The 27,147-nt window shown below is 40.9% G+C and overlaps 1 long non-coding RNA gene across 1 annotated transcript; it reads right to left on the reverse strand.

Annotated features, from left to right (window-relative positions):
• Positions 1–467: 467 nt before the first annotated feature.
• Positions 468–2,761, reverse strand: LOC121635637. Its single transcript, XR_006009496.1, has 3 exons — positions 2,708–2,761; positions 1,433–1,472; positions 468–540 (listed from the first exon to the last, which is right to left on the reverse strand). It is a non-coding gene; the product is annotated as an uncharacterized LOC121635637 (long non-coding RNA).
• Positions 2,762–27,147: the final 24,386 nt, after the last annotated feature.

Here is a 27,147-nt window from a genome sequence, read left to right on the forward strand (position 1 = left end):
CCTCTCCATCACTCACTGCTGCAGCAATGTGCATCACTTTTGTCAGATTCCCGTGACTCCACCTCACCAACAAACACCCCAACTTCATGCTCCATAAAACTGGGTTTTCTTGTAGTCTAAGTTGCCTTGATTAAATATTAAATGCCACAGATAAGCTGCTCATTCATATGGAGAAACATCCGTCAGGTGCTTTCCACTGACTATTTTTGGTAGTGCAGGGACATGAGCCAAATTCACCTGCATAAACTTCACGAAAGAGTGATTTGTAAAGGGAAAATTGGATCTGCACACACGCATTGTTTAATGAATTTGCATATTTTAAGGCGTACACAAACTTTGGGCTTTTTGGCAAACATTAACTTTTAGTAAGAATCCTACACGAAGTTTTATAAATGAGCACCCAGGAACTGATTGGTGGCCTCCCACAGGCTCAGTCTTATGTAATGCTTTTACTCATTTAAATGTTACCTGTAAGACTTCAAAAAAAGATGGCATAACCTACCTCCTCCTCCTGCTCAGGGTCACTGCCAGCATCAACATCTAAAAAAAAAAAAAAAAAAAAAAAAAAATCAGTACAGGTTAAATCTGCTGAGGTTAACCCTCTCACTGATCAGTTGGGGTCTTTGTGTAGTAAGTGCTGTGACTTGTTCTGAGGTTGTGGGACACAGTCATCGTGATCAATGTGTTAGTTGCACCAATTCAGTTTAATGGAGTAAACAGAAACAGTGATGAGCTGCTTTGAATGGGAGAGCAGAACAATATATCAGCTACTTCAAAACATATTAGAAAACGTTGGTGACTTCTCTTTAGTACATTTATCACCTTCATATTTGTTGGACTGTTTTCTGATTTTTCCTTCACTGTCTCTCTACCTTCTGCTACATTTATTTCTTTCTAAGTTTTACTGTGAAGGACTTTTTGAATTCTGTTAAAAGTGCTACAAAACATAAACATTACTTCTCTGTTGTTGAATGCTTAACAGCTATGTTACAGCATCTGTCTGACACAAACAGCTGATTTGTGGATCACTGTAGTGTGAACCCTGAGTAAGTTTATGTGAGTACAGTAGTTAAAGTCAGTCACAAACTGTAGCTCCAGAGCAAAGGAATGTTCAACCATGAGACACAGGAAAACACATGAAAAAAAAAAAAAAAATGAACCAATATTTTTTTCTTGTTTTCTTAGCTGCCACATGTTAGTGGAGGATCCCATCCACAACAGCTCCTCACGCAGCTTATAAATTAATGGTGGTTACATTAGGATTAAATAAAACATTGTGTCAGAATGCAAACTGATTAATGATGACTTACATTTACTTAAGAGTAACAGTAAAACAGTACCCTTAGCAGAGGACTGTGTGCTAAGCTGTCCAGGTTAAATAATAAATAGGGTCCCACACGCTACTTTCTGGATTGTGTTTTTACTTTCTTACCTTTATTTTCAGAGAGTCCTGTAGATCTCTGGTCATCCTCCTGTCACCACAGACAGAGTAAACGTCTACAATCACATACAGCAGTTTAAGTAATAGCAGCAATATTCAATAATCAACAAAAAGTATTTTTTAAAATTATGTTTTTCAACTTAGAGCGCAAACTGCATCCCTCTGAGAGCTGCATCCGTTGCTGCATCTCAGAGTAAATATGGAACTGGGGAGAAGGCAACTCGGACAGAAACCAAAATAAGCGTAAATGAGAGAGGAAAAACTTCCCTTTTAGGAAAACGTGGGGGGGACTCATAATCATTCACTAACGGCGGGGAAAAAAATCCCTCCTTTCTACAGTCTTGACACCGAGCTGACAGACGGCGTCAGGACACACACTGAACTGAAGCGGCAGCGTCACACGTTGCTCTCACGCATCCGGGATATGTGATCAAGTTGGAAAAAGCCGACAGAACACAAACAAACAATATAACAAACAACATCACACAGCACTGTGGATTAAAATAAGACATTAACAGGTTTAGTTTTCAGCTGGAAGACGCGGCATGGAGGAGGAGCGCTGCGCTCATCTTAAGTCCTCCGCCGCAGTTGTCTTACCTTTATGTGTTCCAGCTGGTCCGAAAACACATGAACAAAATAAAAAAAATAAGCATATTTAATTGTTCGTTTTTTACAAATGGCCAAGAAAGTCAGTTTACAGCCGCTGTGCCGCACAGCGCTCCACTTGTTGTTCGCCGTCATCGCGTCCACGAGCCAACTTAAAATGGTGCGACACGGCTGCGGCTTTTTTTTTTTATTGTCTTTTTTTTTTTTTTTTAACTATAAACAACATTGAGCCCCATGCATATGTTCGCGGATAAATGCGCTAGTGGGAAAATTGAGGTGTTTAGTTAATATGATGCTCTCAGGCAACATCATCACGCCTAAAAATACGGCATGTCAGCCACTGGTTAAGAAATGAATGAGGAAGAGGAAGGGAAAAAAGTCGCGTAGGCGGTTATTGGTTTTTCTAAACGGTTATGGTTTGTTATCAGTGTTCCCGTTAACACGTGTAGCCCTTGACATCCCTAGTGAAGGAAACCCTCAGGTCTTCAAACGTGGCTAATACGTGGTCAGCGTTCATGGTTAGCTAACTTGCATAGTAAACTTCCTAAACGTCCTTCTTTTTTTAACAGCATTCTCTATTTTCATGTTTGACACAATTGTACAATTGGAATAAATGTAACTGAAAACACGAAGAGCCTATTTCAGTAACTTAATACTCACCGTCTCCATCATGAATCCACCTCGTGCTCATCCGTGATTCTATCCCGCTCCAGACTGACTGTGACGTTGTTCGGCAGACGCAGGTGTCCGAGCCAACGGAGCGCTTGGTGTGTGATCCGGCGTACCCCAGAGCGCCAACGCATACGTTTCCAAAGGGCACCATGCCCATGTGACAGGCAAATCTTTGTGACAGGTTATACATTATAAAGCGAACTCCTCATTTACTCCAAATAAAACAATAAAAATAAAAAGGAGGGGAAAGCGGGTCCAGGAGGGGAGGCGCTAACATGGCAGGTAGAGACTTGGGGTGGGGGATGGGGACATAGTCCGGATGGGGACCTCAAAAATCCGGTTGTGTTATGACAGTGATGAGATGAGTCGGTGGAAGGACTACAGCTTCATGACATGACCTTATTCGACCTGAAATTAACTGTGGGTTCCCACACAGATTTAGTGTCTCTTATTATTCATATTTGATTAATTCTTTCTACACTTTTTATGTGAGAAATGTGAATTCGGGTTACATTCAAATAAAGTAATTTTATTGTCCCTAATGGGAAACTTGTCCTCACACAAACATCCAACATGATTGTCCACTAAAATCACTGATAGATACATAACCTTTAGTTAAAATGGACAATACAACATTTAAAAAGTGCTGCTAGAAAGGATCTTTCATTAAAAAAAAAAGGATTAAATAATCTTTGACTATTTAAAAATGACATTGCACATGGAACAAATGAGTTTTTCTGACTGTTTTAAGCCTCTGGATTCTAACTCTCAGGCCAGAGTGAAGAAGTTCAAAATCTATAGCTGGGTCCCTTTTCGGTGTGCAAACTACCAAGTGCACAGCCTACAAAGGCTACAGAGTGTCCTCCGTAGGATGCGCACTATGAGGCCGTTTATTCATAAATGAACTGAGACAGCCTACCTGGTGTGAGAGGAGAGGATCTCCATAGTGCTCCAGTCCCCAAAGCTTCTCATTACTGCTGGTAATTCCTTCAGATAACTACAAGTGGAGCCGGAAATGTCCCGTAGAAGTCTCAGTTTAAAATCTATTTTAGTGGCTGACATTGTTGTTTTTTTTTTTTTTTAAAAAAAAGCATGTGAACACATGATTATTTTCTTAAAAATCCAAAAATATTACATATTGCATTATTTTAATGCCACAGTTTTACTAACTTTAGTTCTTTTTTTATATGCTGTACTGTTTAAAAAAAATCTATGGTTAAAACGTCCTCGTCATTCCTTGACATTCCAGCTGTCATCAACTCAACTCAACTTTATTTATAAAGCGCTTTAAAACAACCACAGCTGTCACAAAGTGCTGTACACGTCAGCTAAACGGTAACAAATAAAATAAGTAAATAAAACAATTTAAAAAGAAACATAAAACAAATAAAAACAAATAAAACCAGTAACTAAATATGTAAAAACAAATAAAATCAATAGCTAAAACAAAGCATAAAACACTGAAACAGAAACAGTGTCTCATACTGCGTTGAAAGCCATAGAATATAAGTAGGTTTTAAGACGAGTTTTAAAAGTAGACAGTGATGGGGCTTGCCTAATGAGGAGGGGGAGCTCATTCCATAGTTTTGGAGCGGCAACTGAAAAAGCTTGGTCCCCTCCGAGCTTCCGTTTGGACCTTGGTACCTCCAGGAGCAGCAGGTCCGCTGACCGGAGGCACCGAGCAGGAATGTACGGACGGAGGAGCTCAGAGAGGTAAGGGGGGCCAGACCATTAAGTCTTTTAGGCAGGCAGCCGTTGTCTGATGACAGGCTCTGCTCTCACTTGTTCGCAATGAATTATGGGAAAAAAGAGGCCGCGGAGGACACATCTCCAGCAGCCTTCGTTTCAGGCTAAACAAAGTACGGGTTTGGAGGGTGGATTCAAAGGCTCCTTCGGAGGCTTTTGAATCAGGACAGTACTCAGCGCGCTGCTGTGACATATGCACCTTACGAATCCACACTTCATAGTACACAGACCCCGGAACGGGACACAGCATTTATGTAGAGGGTGGATCCGGTTTCCCAAAATGCTGCTACCAGTTGCTCATATACAGCAGGCAGTGAGGGCTGAGGGAGGCCAAGTATTTTGCTAACTTGTTGTGGAATTTTTAGTTATCAAAGGTCACACACTAAGTGAGAATCGAACAAAGTATTTTTATTAAGAGCTGATCAGCAATGAGAGTCGCACAGTCAAAGGAGTTTGTCTGCGTGAGTCTGCCAGATACAAGTGAGCTTGGTTAATATACCAGGCATGAGCTGATAACATCACAGTAGGAGGTCATTGTTTTAAATTTTCTCACATAGCTGTTAACAAATGTTACGGAGTGAAGGGTGCAAAGGAGGAAGCTCATTAAACTCTCAACATCTGTTGAGGGGATGAGAGAGGGGGGGAAGGTGTGAGAAGGAGTTCTTATCTAAATACACAGACATACAAAGGGGATGAGAGAGAGGGGAAGGTGTGAGAAGGAGTTCTTATCTAGATACACAGACATACAAAGTGTAACCTACAAACTATAAGGGTATATATTGTAAATTTTCCATTACAATCCACCCCTTTGATTAAAATGCAACATATTAATCACACATAAAGAGGTTAAATTTTCCAAAGAGATTGATAGATCTTCCACAGTCCATGCTAGTTCCCCAACCCCCCACCAGGGCAAAGCCATCATAAATCCTTTCATCTGTGGAGAGAAGATACCGCGTTTAACACGATGGGGGTGATGAAAGGGTTCAGGAAAAGGCCGCAATGTACCATTTGGGGTTAGAGTAAACGCAGAGACATCAGGGAGCAGATAAGCCAGATAACATGTTCCAGACCAATTGACAGGAAGGTAAATATAAGAGTGTCTGCCACATGTCCAAACCATGTTCTGAGGACATCCAAAGCCGGTATCTGATGGGATATAAGACCAAATGGTGTTAAGAACAGAATTATTGTACATAGGAAGGTCAGGAAAAGGTAAGAGAGCTGTAAGGTTAAACACAACAACTCCTGAGGCCCACTCTGTAGAGGGAGAACTATCAGGGAATAAATCACGAGGATTTAAAGTGAACGGGTCAGAGCGTTTGGGGCAAGGTGAGGATATACATGAGGCTGAAATGATACGCTGACAACCTAGAGTGTGTCCTAAAAAGAATAGTGCATCTGTCCCATTTCGCTGAAAACAAAGAGGTGGAGAAGAATATGGATTTGTACGATCCCTTAAGCGGAAGACAGTTCTGGATGAAACACAAGTGGAGTTTGTGTTGCTGGAAAACTCAGCTGGTCTCCTCCAGGAGAGGGGAGGGCGCTGGTGTGGCCAAGTAATGTTCCTAGGGTGTAATCTATTACCCATGATCAGAGTCCACAAAGTGGTATTCAAAGGGACTGGATATGGAATAAAAACTGATTGAGTGGGTGTGGCATGCGGCACCAGTCCACAAACATAGCAACTGTCATTTGTCAATTTATGAGCAGACATATTGGCAACTTGCCACCAAAGATTCTCAGTGTGATCATGATGCTGAAGGATGTGGTTATCTCGGCGGTGCCTCCTGAAGGAGGGTGCTTCTGTCCCCTGCAGTCGTCTGGCGGGTTGGGACGAAGCTGGGGTGCGTTGTGTCAGGTGAGGTCCGGTTGGATCCAGGTACCAGAGGAGGGAGGTGATAAGGATGAAGAGGATGACGCACGACCATCCCCTCACGGTAGCCTGGGTGTACTTCATGTTGTCACGTGGAGAATGGACTATCTCACACGGGGCTGACCTCAGGGATTATTCTGCCCTGTGGTTGAGAGGTCAGCTGGAGTTGGGGTACTTTGAAACCTTCTACAGTGGGACGCGTGAATCCACGTGGACCTTTCAGCGACCTTCACGGCTGTATGAGTGACCAACAGGACCTGGAAGGGACCCAGCCACCTTTTAGACCGCCAGTGCTTTCTTCTCGTCTCTCGAACCAAGATCCAATCTCCCGGAACCAAGGAGTGAAGCAGATCTGATGCTGGGCGTGGCAGGCCTTCCTTACTCACACTGTGTACCTGTGAAAGAACTTTCTGTTCAAAAGGAATCAGAGATGTTATTGAGAATACCACCTCCCTTTTGTCACATGGTCCACCCCATGTGACAACCTAGCAAACCAAGGGAAGAATGATAATAAAGGCAGGGTTGTCCATCAGTAGCGCGCACAATACCTGCAGAACCAGAGGTGCATGGTGGAATAGTCAATCTACCAAAAAACTGATATACTTTCCATCTTTGTTAATATGTCACATTATCCCAGATAAGAGTGAAATTGTACACAAAACATGAAATTGTACACAAAACATTAAAATTCTTGTATGCTTGAATACTGAAGTTGCCTGTTCCGGCATCCCCCTGTAAAAACAATCCTCATCAGCATAAGCACATGTGTACATGGTGATAATTTTCACTCCACCTGTAAAAGTTTATCCCAAAATGTCATGAGGGTCAAAATCATTTGTGATTTCAAAATGCACATACACATATTTTACAAAAAGAGATGTAGAGTAGACGTCTCCTCCTCCTGTAAACAGATTATCAGACCTGCTTTTCAATGACAATAAATGTGTGTAACTGTTAATGGCAGCAGAATTAACAGCGTTATAAAACAGCAATCAGCCTTCTGTGGAAACAATCCTGGATAAGAACCTGCTGGAAGAAAAGTTCATTCAATATCAGTCCATCAGTGGTTTGTCGTCAGGTCAGAGTCAGAAAACTTTGTCAAAGTCACGTCAGTTGTTCTGCGCAGAAAGGCCACATCAGAGCAGGTCAATTTTCCTGCATTCATGAGGATCCTTAAAGTTCATTTTGAAATTGTTTGGAAAACATTAATTGTTTTGGAGATTTTTATTATTAATGCTTCCAACTCCAAGATGATATGGACGTAAACCCAATTAAAATTCTTTTAATGATGTGTCCATCATCAGCCAAATTTGCTCGAGCAGCGCTTTCCTCTTTTAGTCTTTTACAAAACCCTTTTTTCATTATTATTATTTGTATAAGAGAATCAGTTTAAAATATCCATGGATATCAGACCAATATGAAACAAGTTTTTAATTTTCTTCTTCTGGTATCTCAATGGTCATCTTATAGTGCATTTTCCTGTTTTAATGCAGAGCTAACAATGACCTAAAAGTAATTTTATCTGCCTCAACATTTGTTGTTTTAGTTTTTTAAGGTTTTCTTTGTTCTACTAAAAGTAATTTGCATACAGTTACATCTGATAACAGTTAATAGAGGAGCTCCTTAACGTAATTTAATTCGTACATCAGCATTTTCTTTAGGTCTTAGGAAATTCCCTCTAAGCAATTTATTATTGATTCATCTGTTTTCAGACAGATTTCAGATTTTTAGTTTGCTTGACTGAAAAATAAATCTATTATGTTTTCAGTTTGTATCTTTAAAACTGTTTCAGATTCAATTCTTGTTTAATATGGATTATAGATACCGTACCAAGAGTACTAAAACCCTAATCTAAGCCATTTGTGAAAGACAAAATAAAATAATTAGGACCCAGAGACACATGAACGGTTTTGGTGCAATTCACGCACACACTTAAGGTTTTCAGGAAATCAGGGGACTTGCAGTTTGCATCATCACACAGAACCAAGCAGGGAAACTGCCATTCAGTATTACAGAAATGTACATAAGGATCAGTATGTTGACATTTCCACCTCTGGCAGGAAGGTTTTACTCACTCTCACTACTTCAGCTGTAGTAATGAGAGAGATACCATCTTATCTGATCTTGGGTCAACGGTTAGACGGTAATCTGGAGAAAATATAACTTCATGTGTCAGTGAGTAACAATTAGAATGCATCTGAAGGGATAAAATAAACAAAACATTATTTTCATCCCGTTTTACTCATTTTCTTCTCCTCTATAAATGAGCCGATCAGTGTTGGATAACTGAGGAAAGGTTGTTGCCACCAGTTTGCTAAGCATGTTCTGTTCTTTCTAAATCATGAAAACAAACAAGACAGGGTTAGTAGCTCATCATTTCATGTTATGTGATGTCAGTAGCAAGCAAGTACTTCGTTGCAGTGAGCGTGCGTGCATTTGTGTATGTAAAGGTGTCTCTAGTTCCAGCTGTGAACTAGTCTTTTGTGTGTGAAATGTCTAGACGTGAAGCTTCTTCTGTTTACCCTTTAACACTTTCTTTTCATAAACGATGTAGATCTGCTTAACTTCAATAAAGATTTTGAATTAAATCATTAATTATTTGTGGTAAGAAATCAGAACAATCTCACCATCATTGTTTTAACTGGTCACATGACTGCTTCCATCCCCGAGTCAGCTCTGCCGTGGATCAGTCAGATGGCAAACCGCCTTTTGATTTTTATGGCCAATGACCCTTTTCACCACGTGGATGTTCTCTCTCTGGTCAGTAGAACCGGATGGTTTTCCAACCTCGGGTCTTCAGCACCCACCTCTCGGTTCGCCCCTCAAAGTCCAGCGGCCACGCCACCTCGGAGCTGGACTACAGAGCTCACAGTCAGTTTCTTGTCCCAGTTAATCTTCTTGTCCTCTGAACAAAACGCATGATCAGGAGCGTTGTGGAGGATGGTGTCCTAACATTCAAAAACAGATGTTTACGCGTCCATCAAACATCTGGTTTCAGTCTCTTTGAAACTAGAAGCAGAGGAACTCTGGTGGTAAATGTTGGATATCAGATGTCTTTGTTTCTTCTCTTGAATCTTGTAGAACATCGGGTGGTGTTGGTAGATATGGGCATCCGTATCAGTTCGTGGGACATGGTGGTGATAGAAATTTTATATATATATATATACATATATATATAATCAGTGGGTCTCTGCTGACTTTTATCCCGGTGGAAGAACTGAGTCGGGTCAGGGATGCAGCCTGTGAGCTTCAGGAGAGGGTGTCTCCGACGGAGACGGAGGAAGGAGGAAAAGAAGAAAAAGAAAATAGGGTCAATATTTATCCTACAAAGATTATGCATGTGTCTGAGGAAAGTTGCAAGTGTTTTCTCTCAGAGATTTGACAAAGCTAAAAATAAATCTTCAGTGTGTGTATCTAATTTCCTTTAAGGTAAAAATTGTTTATGTTTGACAAGGTTTAAAGAACACACAAATTAAGTAGAAAGAACACAATAAAATTAAAGCATTGTCCATAAGAAAGGACTGAAAGGACTGAAAGTCTTATAAAAATATTTTATAAATGCAAATACAAGTCAGCTGAGACTCAAAAACTGTGGTTTTTCAAACAACCAGTTTTTACAACCCGAAGGTGTCCTTGTATGTATTAAGTATTCTGGAGCAGAGCAAAACATTTCCTCAGCCTGATCAGATCATTTTACATTATCTGGATCTTTTCCAGACGTAATTTTAGCATCTCCTTCTAATTTAGTTTTTACTGTTAAGGTACCCATTTTATTTCTTCATGAGATTTCTCAATCCTACTTAAACTGTTAGACAGTGCTTCATTATTACCGGCAGCGTGTCCTCTCTGTCTGCTGCTTCGGAATGTGAGGGAAATATCCAACCACACACTTTAACACTTTAACTCTTTCGTTATCTTCTTATTATTTGGTATCATTATTCTTCCCTTTTATGCTTCAGCAATACACTTATTTTATGTAATATATTTATTTCTTCTTTAGTTATTTTATAAGGTGCACCTATTTGACATTTTCATATATTTATTTTATTACTTATATATATCCTTAAATATTTTGTTTGGCCCTTTTATTTATTTATTTATTTATTTTTTTCTTTGTTACATATTGGGGAGTCCCATTTACTCTCCTTCCCCGTTACAGCTGTGTTTCCCATTTTCAGCTAGGACGTCTCCTGCTGGATTTTCTCTCTGTTTTCGGGTTGTCCAAACCCAGGCACAAAAATTACTAAAACGCCTCTTATTACCACTGAAGTTTTCACTCCAGTGCCGGACTAACTCTACCCTACCGCAGTAGAATAGTGACCTACCTTGCCTCACAAGATAGTGGGACCCTGCGAAAAGGAACAGTAAATGGGAGTCCGATATGAAAACTTCTCACCATGTGTGATTCTGGATGCTGCTCCACATGCAGACTTCGTTCTGGATATCAGTGGTGCCTGAACGGAGTCCCTCCACCGTCCCCTGTCGGTTAAGGCTGACCCAGGGGCTGAAGTATCCTTCAGGATGCGCAATCACGGGTTCTGGTCCTCCGGTCAGTCACTCAAGATATCCTGCCGACAACGCCAAATTGTTGTGGAATTTTTAGTTATCAAAGGTCACACACTAAGTGAGAATCGAACAAAGTATTTTTATTAAGAGCTGATCAGCAATGAGAGTCGCACAGTCAAAGGAGTTTGTCTGCGTGAGTCTGCCAGATACAAGTGAGCTTGGTTAATATACCAGGCATGAGCTGATAACATCACAGTAGGAGGTCATTGTTTTAAATTTCTCACATAGCTGTTAACAAATGTTACGGAGTGAAGGGTGCAAAGGAGGAAGCTCATTAAACTCTCAACATCTGTTGAGGGGATGAGAGAGGGGGGGAAGGTGTGAGAAGGAGTTCTTATCTAAATACACAGACATACAAAGGGGATGAGAGAGAGGGGAAGGTGTGAGAAGGAGTTCTTATCTAGATACACAGACATACAAAGTGTAACCTACAAACTATAAGGGTATATATTGTAAATTTTCCATTACAATAACCACCTTCATTTCCCTGCTTAACTTGTTAGAATCATTTGCTATGACATTTGCAAACCATGAGATAAAAAAAATGTTAAAACTGTTTAAAAAAAAGACTTATAAAACAGAGTTAGCATTTTTCTGTCCACATTAAAAACCTGTAATTTCCTGAGAAAGTACAGGCATTGATGACTCTGTCATTCTTTGCATGCTGTTTTAGGGGAACTACTGTAATAAAGTCACCACCATGTTGACACCATGGCTCAGGAGGGCAACAAGAAGAGGAGTCCATGCAATGAAAGTTGGAATGTCCATTCGGTTTTATTATAAGTCATTATAATTTAAACCAAAGTGAGCTATGAAAATGTAGAACATCAGTGGTGAAATGCCATATGTAGTTGAGTGACAGTGTGTGTGCCATGTTATACAAAGATGCAAAGAAAACATACTTAATATAAGCTTTGCCATGCCCACCCCCACAGGTGTGGCACAGTCACCAATAATCACCACTGACAATCAAACTAAAGAGAAGACAACTAAAACAAAATGGTGGGCCATCAGAATCCCAGATAGCAAAATAACCCTGTGTTCACACCACACACAAATAAAATTATTAATCTAAATTACATGTTAAAGGTAGAATCCTGAGCTTTCCGCCTGAAAATAAGGAATAGATGTGAGCAGTGATATCCGTCTCAATCAGCACCTTTGGGAAACTACTCTGGTGTGGCGGTGACTTTGTTTGCAACTCTGTCTCCCCTTGACTGGATTTCCTCTTTTCCTTCTGTTTACTGTGTTCGGGACGTTTCTGGGTGGAGACTTGCATATTCATCTCCAGCCAATAACAGGGCTAAGGGTGCAGCGTTCTACAGCTACTGGAGCAGACACCACGCAGTTCACTTCAATTCTCAAAAAAGTACAAAATAAAAAGGCAGACACAGTGAAGAAAAGGAAGCTGATTGGCCCGGGAAGAGGGGTGCTTAGTTTGATTAGTGTTTGCAAGCAGAAATGGGGAACAGCTCTACTTTTAAGTCAATGTACAGACGCGAATTGAAGCCCATTTGCCTGGAGCAGTAGCCTGGTCCCGCCCACTAAATTTCGCAAGCTCCATATAGTCTGGTCAAGAGGGCTATTCAACCGATTTCCAAAATCCCCAAAAAGTGGGAGCCAATCAAGTTTGAGCTTGTCCAAAGAGGCGGGCTCAATGCAGTGATTCGACAGGCAGCAACTGTCAGCATTGCTAACATGGGGCAGCGGCGAGCATTTGACACAGCAGGAGATTCTGTTTTCAGCACATTAAACGGAAAGTTCAATGTGAAATGTGAGCAACGAGTAGCCCTGGAGACATTTATTGGAGGGAAAGACATTTTCGCCCTGCTCCCGACCGGCTTCGGTAAGAGTCTGTTAGCCCCGCTGGCTGCACACAAGTCATTGAGAAGAGTGCTATGATTAGTTTAAGCTGTGATTGATTTAAGCTTCGACCACTCGCCAACAGCGTCATTTGAAGGAGGCGGGTCAACCGTCCCTTCTGAGAAACAGTGGAGCTTAAGATCCTGGCCAGAGCAATGCTTGCATTGAAGTCGCGTTAGCCAGGCTACTGGAGGGGCACATTTGACATGAATTTGTGGCGTAAGAAGACCCAATCAAGGATCTTACCAAACCAATGGTCACTGACTCATCGAGGGATCCTGAACAACAACTTGTATGGCTTTTAGAAAAATGTTTGCTCCAAAACATCCTGCTGAGTCAGAGGGTGTAGAGAGCTGTAGGCCTAACGGCTCCTGCTTTTGAGATTCTGAAATGGGGGAAAAGAAAAAACGACAGGATTATTATTCAGTGGTCCTTGGGGATGCTCTGTGCCAAGTTTGAGGTCTGTGGGGTCAAAGGTCGCCACGCAGCGCCCAGAAAGACACGTTTTTCAGAAAGTATTGCAAAGTGAATTTTCTTTACCCCGTTTGATTTTTAGATGGGTGGGACAATATCATTCCTTTAATAACTCACCAATGCTTTGACCTAAGAGGCTGAAGTTATTGACAGTGTCAAATTTTGTGTCATTTCATGAGGCAAACTGTATAGGCAATAATATGAATATGTAGAAAAGTTGCTCCCCTTTTGAACTACTGCCTACTTCTGGTTGTCTTTATTCTAGGCTCTATATAGTGTTCTGGACTTTGCAATAGTGCAGCTGAGCTCCTTTAACTGTTCCATTCTGACAGCTGTTCCAAATTTTGTGCATGGTCACATGGCACACTAAAGTACAGATCTAATCCCTTTCCTAGACTTGAGAATGGTTTAATTGTGACAAAAATGTCCATGAAACCTTGCTATTTGGCGCTTGCCAAAAACTTTAGTTGACGAAATCTACTGTCATTTTCGATTACAAAAATGATTATATTTCATCAACTAAAGCTAAAAGAATTTAGTTCAGTAGTATCTGATTTAGAAATTTAAATCAGTCACGTAACTTATTTCTCCCTAAGTTAGTATAAATAATTTTATTCTAGCTTTTAGAATATTGCTTTGAAATTGGCATAACTGCTGGAGCATTAATGCAGAGAAAAACGCATGCTCCTCTTCACTGCTGCAGGGTGACGGTCAGAGCGGCTCTGTCCCTCAAACTAGCTGATTAAATATTATTCAATACCTTTGAAACAATATTATATGATGAATATTTAACCTGCAGTGACTGATTTCAACTAATGATGCAGCTAGGACAGCATCATAATACAGCACAGAGATGAGGAGGAATAGGGAGACTTTTTTCCTTTCTCCCTTTTCTGTGCTGATTATTGTTCAACCGATGCTCAAAATGAACCTGGGAAAATAAAATAACTTGAAGAGGCAGATCAGATACATTCATCAGTAACCATTGTCAGTCCAGATATTCTTTCTGCTCTCTATGTCTGCCCATTTGTCACTGCTCTAATGATAGCACCATAAACATTTCTGTTGCCACAGTTACTAGTGTTTGAGCCAGTGCAATGATTTAGAACTGTTAGGCTATTTGCCCAGAACTTATATTTAAATGGTGGCGTATATGTAAGGATTAAACAAGGAGCCGTGCATTACATGCAAGACGTGGAGTCTAGAACACCACGTGGGGCAGCGTCTATGGTATGACCATGGTATAACACTTTTTATACCATGGTCAGCGAGAATTCTAATGCCAACTGGTGTGTATTATTTCCGTATATACGCACAGTTTGGCAAGTTAAATCACTGTTATATCACTCCGCTACAAGCGTCACCATAGCAATGCACAAAACAGTTAGCTTCTGGAGCCTGCTGAAGCAGACCTGAGGGGTATTCCAAGTAGAAGCTTTAACAAACTCTCTTATTTAAAAAGAAACTCTCGGTTGACTGACTCTGACCTGAGCAACTCTGTGTTTTCGGCTCCAGATCAGCTGTTTTTAGTTGGTTCCATCAACTCCGAGTATCTTTACCCAGAGTTGGGAACAACAAAAAGCCATCATCAGTGGAGCCCTGATACCTGGAATCACCATGGCAACCACTCACAAAACCTAGTTATTTCACCCAGTTGGAGGAAGGAATTTTTATTTAATGATAAGGGCAATACAAAGAGGTATTTAATTTTTAAAAAGAAACAAAAACACTGCTGCAAAAGGGAGAGAAATACCATGGAAAAAAAATAATTTTCTGAGTCAATGTGAAAGTGGGACTCACTTATTGAACTTAGCATATGGGTTGAAAGATTAGCGGTAAAATAGAATCTTAATTTAAGATTAAGAGAAAAAAATACACGAAGAAAGAAAATACATGAAAGTCCAAAGACATCTTTTGGAAAGTAATGTACTGTCCCACCAGACCATGATGGAACATATTTTTATTTTAATTTTACACTGGCTGAAAAACACTGTCTACTGGAACCCAGAGGCTAACAGTAGATATCTACCAGTACACATTTATCGATCTGATGGAATCCAATCTTTTCTGTACTGCAGTTATTGCCCCTTAGTAGTCACTTTATGTACTTTATTTTGTTAACATGAGCTAAACAGGAAGTGAGGTTACTTATCTGAATGTCACTTCCTCCTAAGCATGTTTTCCTCAAGACCTAGCTAGGAGCAGTTACACATGTTCATCTGTTGCCATCCATGCCTTCACTAGTTTAAAAACGGCATAATCTGTAAGTCATATAGTTTCTTTTTATTTAAGCAACACGTGTGCATTATTTGTTTTTGAACGCAACACATTTAGTTGTTTAAAGCTTATTGTGAAAAACATATATCACCGGCAAGTAATGATTGGTTTAATTCATATGCCATTTAATTTTGTGATGTTTTGACTATATTTTAATCTAAGCAATCTGGTCTTTAGTCTAAGCATTTTGGTCTGATATTTTAAATGTCATTACTGAAGACATTTTCTGTTTTGATGCAACATTTTATTTATCTCTGGTTTTGTCAACAGTTTCAGTTGTCAGCAGTGTCAACAGTTTCAGCAGTTTATCCTAGTTAAACCATCCAACTCAACACATCGGCCCGTTCCTTGGAGTTTCATTAGGAGAGTGTTTAGCTGCCTGCATAGCTGAGTCTACATTCATGGGAACAACGCTTAGTGAAGACAGAACAATGGAATTATAATCTCAGCTAAGTATTTTCCCAGGTGATTGACCATCCCGAGGAATCTTCTGACCCCACTGATATCTGTTGGCTCCTCTATGTTGATGACTGCCCTAACTTTGTCAGAGTCAGCTCTCACTCCAGTTCCATCAATGATCTGTGTGACAAACTTGACAGAAGACTTGAAAACCGGGATTTGAACCACCGCCCTTCATGTTATTGAATTACCCTCTTCCACCTGAGCAACCCGCAGAAATAGATAACAAGCTAATCATCAATTTTACAGGAATACTAGTGTCCTGATGCTCTATATTCATAATTCAGTTGAATCATGTCCTTACATATAAGATATCATAAAAATAAAATTTTTAAAAGTCAAAATAAGAACAGTTAATTTTAGCAGTAGCAGTGAAAATAGGAAGCAACAGAAATTAATAGCTAAAAAAAGTCATAATTTAAATATAAAATTAAAATAAAAAAGGAAAAATTGTTATTAAGAGTAATCAAGTCCATAACTTGGTAAAGCAAAAATCCAAATAGAATTTGTTTTTGTCTTTGATTTGGTATCATTGATTTAAAAAAAACAAAACAAAAAACAACAACTTAAATTTACCAGATTTTACAATGCTGTAATTCTACCTTTGATCTATAGGGGGCGCTAGATAGTGGTACATTGTGACACACATTGACCCTGTGGGGACATGCAGTACCAGTTTGTGTTCACTAGGTTCGCATCAAATTTCACACACTTTCAGATTTTTCATGTGTTTACTCCCACGGGGACACTTGCTGCAAATATCATGAGGCGCATTTTTTCTAAGTTTTACGGCTCTAGGAGGCTTCTACCCGTGGGGACCTCATTTTTGGTCCCCATGGTGACTCATGTCCCCATGGTGTCGGTGTGTAGTCAGGTTGAGGTCCCCACCAAGACATAAAAACAAGTACTTACACACACACACACACATACACATTTATATTAACAAGAAGCATCCAACACTCACTTTTTCACCACAAGCATGACCATCCTTAGATTTATCACTTGGAATGTGCACGGAGCTGGGACCAGAGAGAAGAGACTAAAAATCTTTAATAGATTAAATGATCTGCAGGCAGACATTGTGTTCTTACAGGAGATTCATATGACAAAAACATCAGTTAATGCTCTCTCTACAACCCAGTTTCCTCATGTTTACTCAGCCTGTTTTAACTCCAGACAGAGAGGGGTAGCCATTTTGATAAACAGAAAAGTAACATTCACAGAAATCAGCGTTATCACAGATCCAGAAGGGAGATTCATCATAGTAAAATTATCTATTCAAAATATGAAGTTATGCTTAGCTAACTTATATGGCCCAAATGTTGACGATTCCTCCTTCTTTCACTCTTTCTTCACATCACTTTCTGAACACACAGATAGCACACTGATCGCAGGAGGGGATTTTAACATGGTTCTGGGCTCAGCTGATAGGTCTAGTAACACTGTAAATCATCGAAACTGGCAATCCACAAACACTGTAAAACAATATATGGAAGATTTTGGACTTTGCGATATATGGCGGTCTTATCACCCTAATATCAGAGAGTACACCTTCTTTTCCTCAGTTCACCATTCATACTCTAGGCTAGATTATTTTCTGGTTAGCAGCTCTTTGGTGAGTGAGATTTCAGAGACCCAGATTCACCCCATCACTATCAGCGACCATGCCCCAGTTTCCTTTACTTCGAGGAACACGAGAATCACACCACCGACTAAAAGCTGGAGATTTAATACAGCGTTGCTTAAAGATCCCGACTTTATCAGCTACTTCACAAAAGAATGGGCTATATACTTAGAAAACAATGAGAAACCAGGAGTCTCAGCATGTGTTCTGTGGGAAGCAGGGAAAGCGGTAATGCGAGGCAAAATCATCTCTTTTGCGTCACATAAAAAAAAGAACGAAAACTCAAAAATATTAGAATTAGAAATAAGAATTAAATCATTAGAGGACGCCTACAGTGCTTCACCAGATGAACCAACGATGAACCAAATAAGGAAGGCTAGACTGAAATTAAATGAAATAATCAACAGGAGAACAGGATTTCTGGTGCAAAGATTACGCTTGGAGACATTTGAACACAGTGATAAATCCGGAGGATTTTTAGCTAACCAGTTAAAAATAAATAAGGAAAAATCTACCATATCGGCTGTTAAAGATTCAATAGGTAATATTACGCATGACCCAGATGCAATAAACAACATCTTTAGAGATTTCTATAAAACTCTGTATACATCACACTTAGATCCATCACACAATGATATCCATCATTTTCTTAACACCATAGATCTTCCAGGTTTACAGCAGGAACAAGTCACGGCCTTAGATTCCCCCCTCACAGTGGAGGAGCTACATGAAGCCCTTAAACATATGCCCTGTAAAAAAGCCCCAGGTCCGGATGGCTTCCCAGCAGAGTTCTATAAAGAATTCTGGTCAATACTGGCCCCAACATTTTTCAAAATGGTGACACAAATAAAGGAAAATGGTTACTTACCCCCAAACATAAACTCTGCCACCATTACTGTACTATTAAAACCAGGTAAAGACCCCACAATACCATCTAGCTACAGACCCATATCACTGATAAATGCAGACCTTAAAATAATTTGCAAAGCATTAGCTGGAAGGTTAGAGAAAGTAACTCCTCTCATTATACACCCTGATCAAACAGGCTTTATAAAGGGCAGATATTCCACTGTTAACATGCGGAGACTAACTAATATAATAGATTATTCTACCATCAATAACCTGGAAACAATAATAGTTTCTTTAGATGCAGAGAAAGCTTTTGATCGTGTTAACTGGAAATATTTACTAGCTACTCTAAACAGATTCGGCTTTGGCCCATCTTTCATTAACTGGATTAAAATCTTATACAGTTCTCCTAATGCGAGTGTTAGAACAAACGACCAGACCTCTCCAAGTTTTAATCTACAAAGGGGTACCAGACAAGGTTGTCCACTATCTCCCTCACTTTTTGCTATATTTATTGAACCGCTAGCCGCTGCAGTTAGACAAAATAAAGCTATTAAAGGCATTCAGTCCAAAAATATATTTCATAAAATAAGTCTTTATGCTGATGACGTTTTACTATTCCTTCAGAACTCACAAACCTCTCTATCTGAAACAATCTCACTAATTAATAAATTCTCATCACTGTCGGACTACTCTGTTAACTGGTCTAAGAGTACAGTTCTACCCATCAACTGTAGCTTTCAAAATCTACCCAGCATCACCTTAAAATCAGGTAACATTAGATACCTGGGTGTAAATATTCCCTCCAGGCTCTCAGAACTAACAAAACTTAATCACACTCACCTTCTTAAGACTATAGAAGATGATCTTGCTCGCTGGAAATCTCTACCCATTTCACTCATGGGGAGAGTCGCCACCATAAAAATGATGGTTCTACCCAAAATCAACTATTTGTTTTCTATGATTCCTATGAAACCCCCCTCTACCTGGTTTAAATTGCTAGAATCACACATCTCCCGATTTCTCTGGAAAAATAAACCACCCCGGATCAGTTTAAAAACTTTACAGAAGCCGAAAGATAGAGGAGGATTAGACTTGCCTAACTTTCAACATTACTTCCTAGCTAATAGATTGCAATATGTCCTAAAATGGCTCAAACCTAGTCCACTAGATGACCTGTGGATAGACATAGAACAAACATTTTGTGACAATTTGGAAATTTCTGATCTTCCTTTTTTCAGCTTAAGTATAAAAAAGCAAAAGTGCTTTAAAAGTGTCAACATCAGCACTTCTCTGACAGCCTGGTGGGAATTTCTCAATAAAACCAACTCCTCAATAATACCATGTAAACTCACACCCATCTGGAACAATCCTGATATTCTACTAAACAAAAATATGCTAAACATTTTGTGACAATTTGGAAATTTCTGATCTTCCTTTTTTCAGCTTAAGTATAAAAAAGCAAAAGTGCTTTAAAAGTGTCAACATCAGCACTTCTCTGACAGCCTGGTGGGAATTTCTCAATAAAACCAACTCCTCAATAATACCATGTAAACTCACACCCATCTGGAACAATCCTGATATTCTACTAAACAAAAATATGCTAAACTTTAACCAATGGATTAACCAGGGAATTAAATACTTTGAACATATTATCCATAATAGAAACATGTTATCTTTTAATACACTCTCATCACAATATGGGATTAACAGCAACAGATTCTTAGAATATCAACAGCTCAAAACCGTAATACACACAAAATTCCCCCTTCACCGAACAGATCTGGAACTTCCTCCAATAGTAGCAGATTTTATGGACCTCTGTACCCCCAAATTACTTTCAAAAATATACAGATTAATGTTAAAAATAGATGACTGAAATTCCCTACCTACTTCAAAATGGGAGATAGATTTATCCATCAATCCTAGTCAACCATTTTGGTTACAAATATGTCTTAATGCCTTTAATATGACAGACAGCCCAAATTTACAACTCATACAATACATAGTCCTCCATAGAACGCATTATACAGGACAAAGGATGTTCAAGATGGGTCTTAATCACTCCGATATCTGCACACAGTGCACAGGTAACACAGCAGATGATTACTTACACGCTTTATGGCTTTGTGCACCTGTCCAGAAGTTCTGGAATAAGGTCTGTGAGGATTTATCAACATGGGTTAGATGTAACATTCCTGCATGTCCAAAACTTTGTTTACTGGGTGACCTAAGTGACATTAATATAGACACTAACAAAGCACATATGGTCCTCACGGCCTTATGTATCGCAAAGAAAACTATTCTAGTGAACTGGAAGTCTAAAAACAATCTAAATATTAACCAGTACAGAAATCTCCTGTTGGATCACATCAGTCTAGAGTCTGTATCGGCATCCATTAAACACCAATCAGTTAACTCTCAGTCTTCCTGGACCCCGCTGATTAGTCACATCACGTAGTGGGAAGGGGTGCTGGGGTCTAGTCGTTCTGTGGGGGTCAGGGGTGGGGCTGGCTGGGGGGCCTTGGGGGTCCATCGGCCCTGGCCGTTTCTCTGGGTCGGTGGTCGGGGGGGCCATTGAGTAGGGGACGGTGTGGCTGACTGGCTCCGGGGCCTTGGGGCCTGGGGGCTGGTGCTCACTGGGGGCGGGCCGGGGGGCGACTGGGGGTCCGGGGTTGTTGGGGGGCTGGCCTGGGGCTGGGCGGCCGGGTTGCTGGGGTGGGGGCCGGGCGGGGGGTGGGTGCCCCGGGGTCTGGGGGCTGCCTCCCTCCAGCTTGGTGGGCCCTTCCTGGGCCTCGGGGGGGCTTGGTCGCCCTGGGTATGCCATCGGGGTCGGGCTGATCCGATGCCGGGCAGGTACCCTTGGGATTACAATGTGTCCGTTGGGTCTAAGGGAGGGGTAGGGGGTAGGGGGAAGGGGGGCGGCGGGAGTCCTGGTGGGCAGTGGGGATGGAGCCTGCTCTCCTTCTCGCTCTCTCCCCTCCCGCCGGGGGCTCCTTCGGGGAGGATGGGGGCGCTGTGCCTTGGACCCGACCAGGATGCGTGTGTGCGGCCTGGGGCTCTCTGGTCCCCTGGTGTGGTGGCGTGGGCTGCCGGGGGTGGGTGGGCGTCCGGGGCGCTCGTGCGCTGGGCTCTTGGCGGGGCCGGGCCTTTGCCCCTCTTCCCTCGGGTGGTCTTGGGGGGGCGGGGGCGCCTACAGCGGCCAGCTGGGGAGTTGGCTGCCTGGGACGGGGATCTCTCTCCCAGTTGTGCCCCTCCTCGGGCCGGGCTGGGACGGGGATCTCTCTCCCAGTTGTGCCCCTCCCCGAGCCCCTCTCCTCCCCCGCCACCCCACATCACACACACTACACATAGGGCACTGTGGGGCGGGTGGAGGCGGTGGGTTTGGCTGGGGGGTCCCCATTGCGGGATCCCCTGGTGGACCCCTGTGACTGCCCGCCCCACTAGATTTTAATCACAACCTAGACATCAATATACATTTAGGGCCTCGGGGGGATGGGCACATGGGCTATGGGTGGGCGGAAAGGAGCCACCGAGGTGGCCCTTCCTCCATCCCCTCCCTTTGTGACAGCTCTCCCCCCAGTTTTATTTACATGTTAGACACTACCACATTTAACAGTACTGCACTACACACATAATGGGTGGGGTGAATGGGTAAGGGTTGGGGTAAAGAGGGTTTTTTTTTTTTTTTTTTTGGGGGGGGGGGGGGGGGGGGGGGACTTGCGGACATGTTCTTGTCCCTGGGGTGCCTAGCCTTGGTGTTGGGTTGGCGTGGCCCACGGTGGTTTTGCCTGGGGCGGTCGGGCCCCGTCGGGTTCCTGGATGGGGCTTTGCTGGGGGGAAAGGGTGGCCCTTGGGCCTGTGGGGCGCCTGCCCTCCGTGCGGCCCGCGCCGCAGCACCCGGCGCCCGCTGGGCCTGCTCGCCATCGCCCTGGGCTGCCCGGTGCCCCTGCCCCGTCGCACCGGGGGTTCCGGTCTGGGGACCCCTCTGCTCTGGTCCGGGTGGGCCGCTGCTCTGTCTGCTTTGGCTGTCCCGGGCTTGGTACTCTGTGGATCTGCTTGGCCTTTGGGGCCTCGAGCTCCCCCCGTCCCCCGCTGATGCTTCGGGGTGCGGCGTGATCGCAGCCCCCTTGTGGGTACACATTTCCTCCCTGTTGCATGGCCACACATGCATATTAACACATGCATGCTCACAAACGTGCTCGTCTCTCCATCCGCTTCTCACTAGATGTAGCTGATGTTTGTGTGTTGGTATGTTCATCTGCAAGTACGTTTGATGACTATTGTAATTTTTTTATATTATCATCATTCTATCTTTCTTTCGGTATCATGTAGTACTGTGGTAGTTTATGTTGTTTTTTTTTGTGATATGTTCTGGGCAGCATAGACAACTGTTATTTCCACATTTTAATCCTGTCCTTTTCTCCCTTTTTTTTTTTCTCTCTCTCTCTCTCTCTTCCTCTATCTCCCTGTCAGGTTCGGCACTGACATATAAGACTAAAGAAAATAAGATTACAATAAAAATAATAAAAATATCAAGGGCAGCCATGTATATAACATGTCTCCCTTGGTAGAGCAAATCTGTCAAGCAAAATATGGCACACAGACCACCGTTCTGTATGTTAGGATGCTGGACAGGACAGGGTTAAAAAAAAGAAAAAAAAAAGAATAATAAATAATTTAAGATAATTTTTCTGTACAAGCACAGGATGCCATTACTCTAACGTAGATATATTACAAGTTGCTTGATGCTATTGTGAGGTTTAACGTCTTGTATGTCCTGACTCTTTAAGGCATAGTTCAGTTTTTTGAGGTTTTTTATGATGTAGCTCTGTTCAGTCAGTGTATTACCTGATAGAGAGCAGACAGCACACTTCCAGTTTGTGGAAACAGAGCACAGAGACAGGATGATACAATCTGCTGTGCCTGTTGTATACTGTATTACACCAAAGATCAGGAAGATAAAGCTCTGAAAATATCCTCAATATTAGGGGATTAGGGCCATCTTAGGTACCTCACAATTTGATTTCAATTCAGGATGGTGCCATTTGATTATTAAAAAATTATCACGATTTTTAATGCATCTTTCTTTTCTCTATTGAAGGTTTTCTTCCCAGTCTGTGGCTACCTTTATACTATTTTATACCCCATTCAGTATCCATAAAGTAACCAAACAAATTTATCTCTACTCTCTCACTCAAATTAAATTAAATGATCCAACAGCCTATAAGGATCTGCACAATGACTCATTAGTTTAAGTCAGGTGTGCTGGAGCAGGGAAATGTTGAAATTTTCTGACTCTATGACACGCAGAAGCTACTTTGACCTGAAAATAGAGAAAATACACACTTAGTATAAATATTCAGTGTAAACTATTTGGATCACTCAGCCGCACACACCTGTTCTTAGAGGTTTTACAAAAAAAAAGGCAACAGTTGACCAAGTATGATTTTTTTTTCTTGTGAGCATGTGTGTTTGAATGACTGAATCAAATAACAGACGCAGATATTAATACTCTAAACTTAAACTCTAGAAACGCCTGGACAAAACAAATGCATTTAACTTCTAAACAGTACAGAAAAAATACAAAATATCACTGACAAAAATTTAACAGATTTAAAGTTAAAGTACTTTTAAGTACTTTAACTAGCAGCTCCAGCTGTTCTACAACATGTTACAGGACTTTTAACTTTCTACATGTTTTTGTCCATACTCTTCATTAACAGGCATTAATATCTGATATATAACATATGATAAAACAGGACGGGATCAGCTAGTGGAAACTTTGCATGTTTCACTTTCAGTCTGCTCATGGAGCAGAGATGATAACGTCCTGCTCTGTCTGCAGCTGTGAGCGGTTTTAGATGGAATAGAGGCCAACGGCATCTCCCGCTGCTCACTGAGAGGAGTAAGCTATACAGTGGTCCCTCGCCATCTCACGATTCATCTTGTGCGATCTCGCTGTTTCGCGGATTTTCTTTGTATGCAGCACTGCATATTTAAGTATATGTAAATCCTATTTGAACCATTCTATGTCCAAATTTTACTGTCATAATTGCCCACTGTGCTTTGTTTCTTATTTGAGTCAGTAAACATCAACGCTCTGCGCTTTGTTTCTTGATTGTCCAAAGGACTCTGTCCAGAGTCAGTCTACTTCGTGTCCTGTGTTCTTTAACTGTGTTACATATTGATTCCTGATCGCTATGAACTTTAGCAAGTTGCACAAGAGTGGGACCCCTTGATGTTCCGCTCATTACGGTTCTCCAATGTCATCGAAAGTGTCATGTCGGTGTATAAGAAAATTATCGCCCAGAAAAAAAGGAGCGTCAGCAAATTCCCATAACTATGCTCTCCACTCTGAAAATGACAACACCCGGGCCTTCAGTGAAAAACGATGTTACAGATGAGGGTGGGGACACAGCACCAGCAGAGAAGCTGTAATATATATTATGGGGTGAGTAAGTATTAAGAAATTCATATTGTTAAATATATGTATGTTTTTGAGAGTGTATAAAGTGTGTGAGAATGGTGAAACTGTTTATTACAGTTTAGGAAATGTCTATAAACACTCCGAGGAGGGATAATTAGGCCTTAATGAGCATTTGAATTGTGAAAAACTAAAAAGGTCGTCATTTCGCAGATTTAATTTATCGCGGGGTGTTTTCACACCGTAACCCCCACAATAAACAAGGGACCACTATACATGCTTTCACATCAGTGAGGCAAAAGTACTGAGCAACGTAAATTTTAAAACATAATACCCTGGGAGGGAGACAGACTGAGGGTATACAGGGTAAGCAATGTTTCACCTCCCTAAGCTTTAATCGTTGGGATGGTGGCCGAAAGATTGTTTGGTACAGTTCCTCACATCATCATTTTTACACTTTTTTTACTTTATATTTTTCATTTCGTTAGTTGAGCCAGTTGGAAATAATTACATATGCTATACTAATATACTATATACTACTATACTAATGTGTTACTATTAATATTTGTTGAATAATACTAGTGATTCTGTGCAAGTAACACAGTAACATCTAACTGTACAGATGTGGAATAACTCAACAAATTCTTGGCTAAATTAGCAAGATCAGCACTAATATGTATATTTTCCAATTTCTTGCTTTAACCTAATCTAAAAAACATTGTTATAATCATGACAGTTTTAAAATGATTGTTAACTTTAATTCCTAGAGTGAATTGTTTGTGCTTGTAATTTGTGATCTTATGATCTGATCAGTGTACTAAGTTGGTTACTTACATTGTAGTCAAAAACAGACTGATTCTCAACTCTCTGCTGATGCAGGAAAATGTTTTTCCTTCCTAGACAATCCATGAGTGTCGCAATGATTTTCCAAAAACGTTGGTGAAAAAGCTCTGAAACAAAGCAAGTGCTTTCTCTTGGTCTGGTGTCTGACTGAAATGGAACTCTGTACTATAGAACACACGGTCATATGCTCTTGGAATGTTCCGTTGCCATAGAGAATTATGATGTCATTTAAACATGCAAATTAGATTTTCCCTTTGATATTAAGAAAAAAGGAATTCTTGTTACTCAAATTAATTAACTTTTTATACTTTTTTAACACAGAACTAAATGTAACACCAAGTGCTTTACAGAGTTCAAATTTAAGAATTTTGTAAAATATGACTGATGAGATCATTAACTATATTCTTAGAACAATATTCTTAGCAATAATTATAAAATAAAGATGCAAACCCATGAGCCAAATAACACTAACCTTAGGCTACTGAAACTTTTGTGTCCATGTCAAAATGTGCTGAAAACGGGGTCATCGTTAGACTTAAATGATAGTCTGAATTGAGGACAGGCTGATTAGATAAACCATGAATGAATGAAGTTTCCACCTGGATCCCCAGCCATTGATCCAGGAGTATTAGTTAATTATAGACCTATATCCAACCTCCCCTTAAAGTCTAAAATTCTTGAGAAAATAGGTTCAACTCAACTATGTTCTCATCTGAGTAGAAACAATCTGAAGAGTTTCAGTCGGGATTTAGCTCAACCCGAAAGGGTGACATGAGCCCTGTTGAATCCTGGGCTTTACCTGGTCAAGGATTCATGTGTTCATTGATTTGGGAATAATCAGGAGACCAGATTTCCAGGACCACCACACAGAAACCTTTCTTGTCACAAAACTATCTTATCACCTAAAACAGTTTAATTACCATGGTGCATGCTTCATCCACACTGAAACTCTTAAGACAAACACTTGCTTCCTAATTCACCTGCTAGCTCATACAAGATATGTTTTCAAGGCCTTTGGGGATAAATGGGAGGTAATAATAGCTCTGCAATTGGCACGAAGCTAAGAGTATCAACATGGGGATGGGAAAGCAATGATACCATTAGAATCACGTTAAAGGCCTGCATTACATAACTAGAAGACTTGGTTAATGAAGTTTTAAAATATTCTTTGTTGGCTTTAAAGATTTGTTCACCACCTGTAAATCAGAAGGAAGAGTGTTCAAAAATCCACATTTTTAAAAGAAGGCAAAAACACCAGAGTTTGAGTAGAATTGACAATTCTTTGTTAAGCCAGTAATAAGAAAACAATACATATCTTCTCGAGAAGGAGGCCTGTTAGCTTAGCTTCTGATCAACTAATACACAAAGTGTCGGGACCCTTCGGTTCAGCCAAAAGACCCGCCTAACTAAATTATCCTCCTCAT

Source organism: Melanotaenia boesemani, chromosome 24 (genome assembly GCF_017639745.1).
Source record: "Melanotaenia boesemani isolate fMelBoe1 chromosome 24, fMelBoe1.pri, whole genome shotgun sequence".
In the NCBI taxonomy this organism is placed as follows: Eukaryota; Metazoa; Chordata; class Actinopteri; order Atheriniformes; family Melanotaeniidae; genus Melanotaenia; species Melanotaenia boesemani.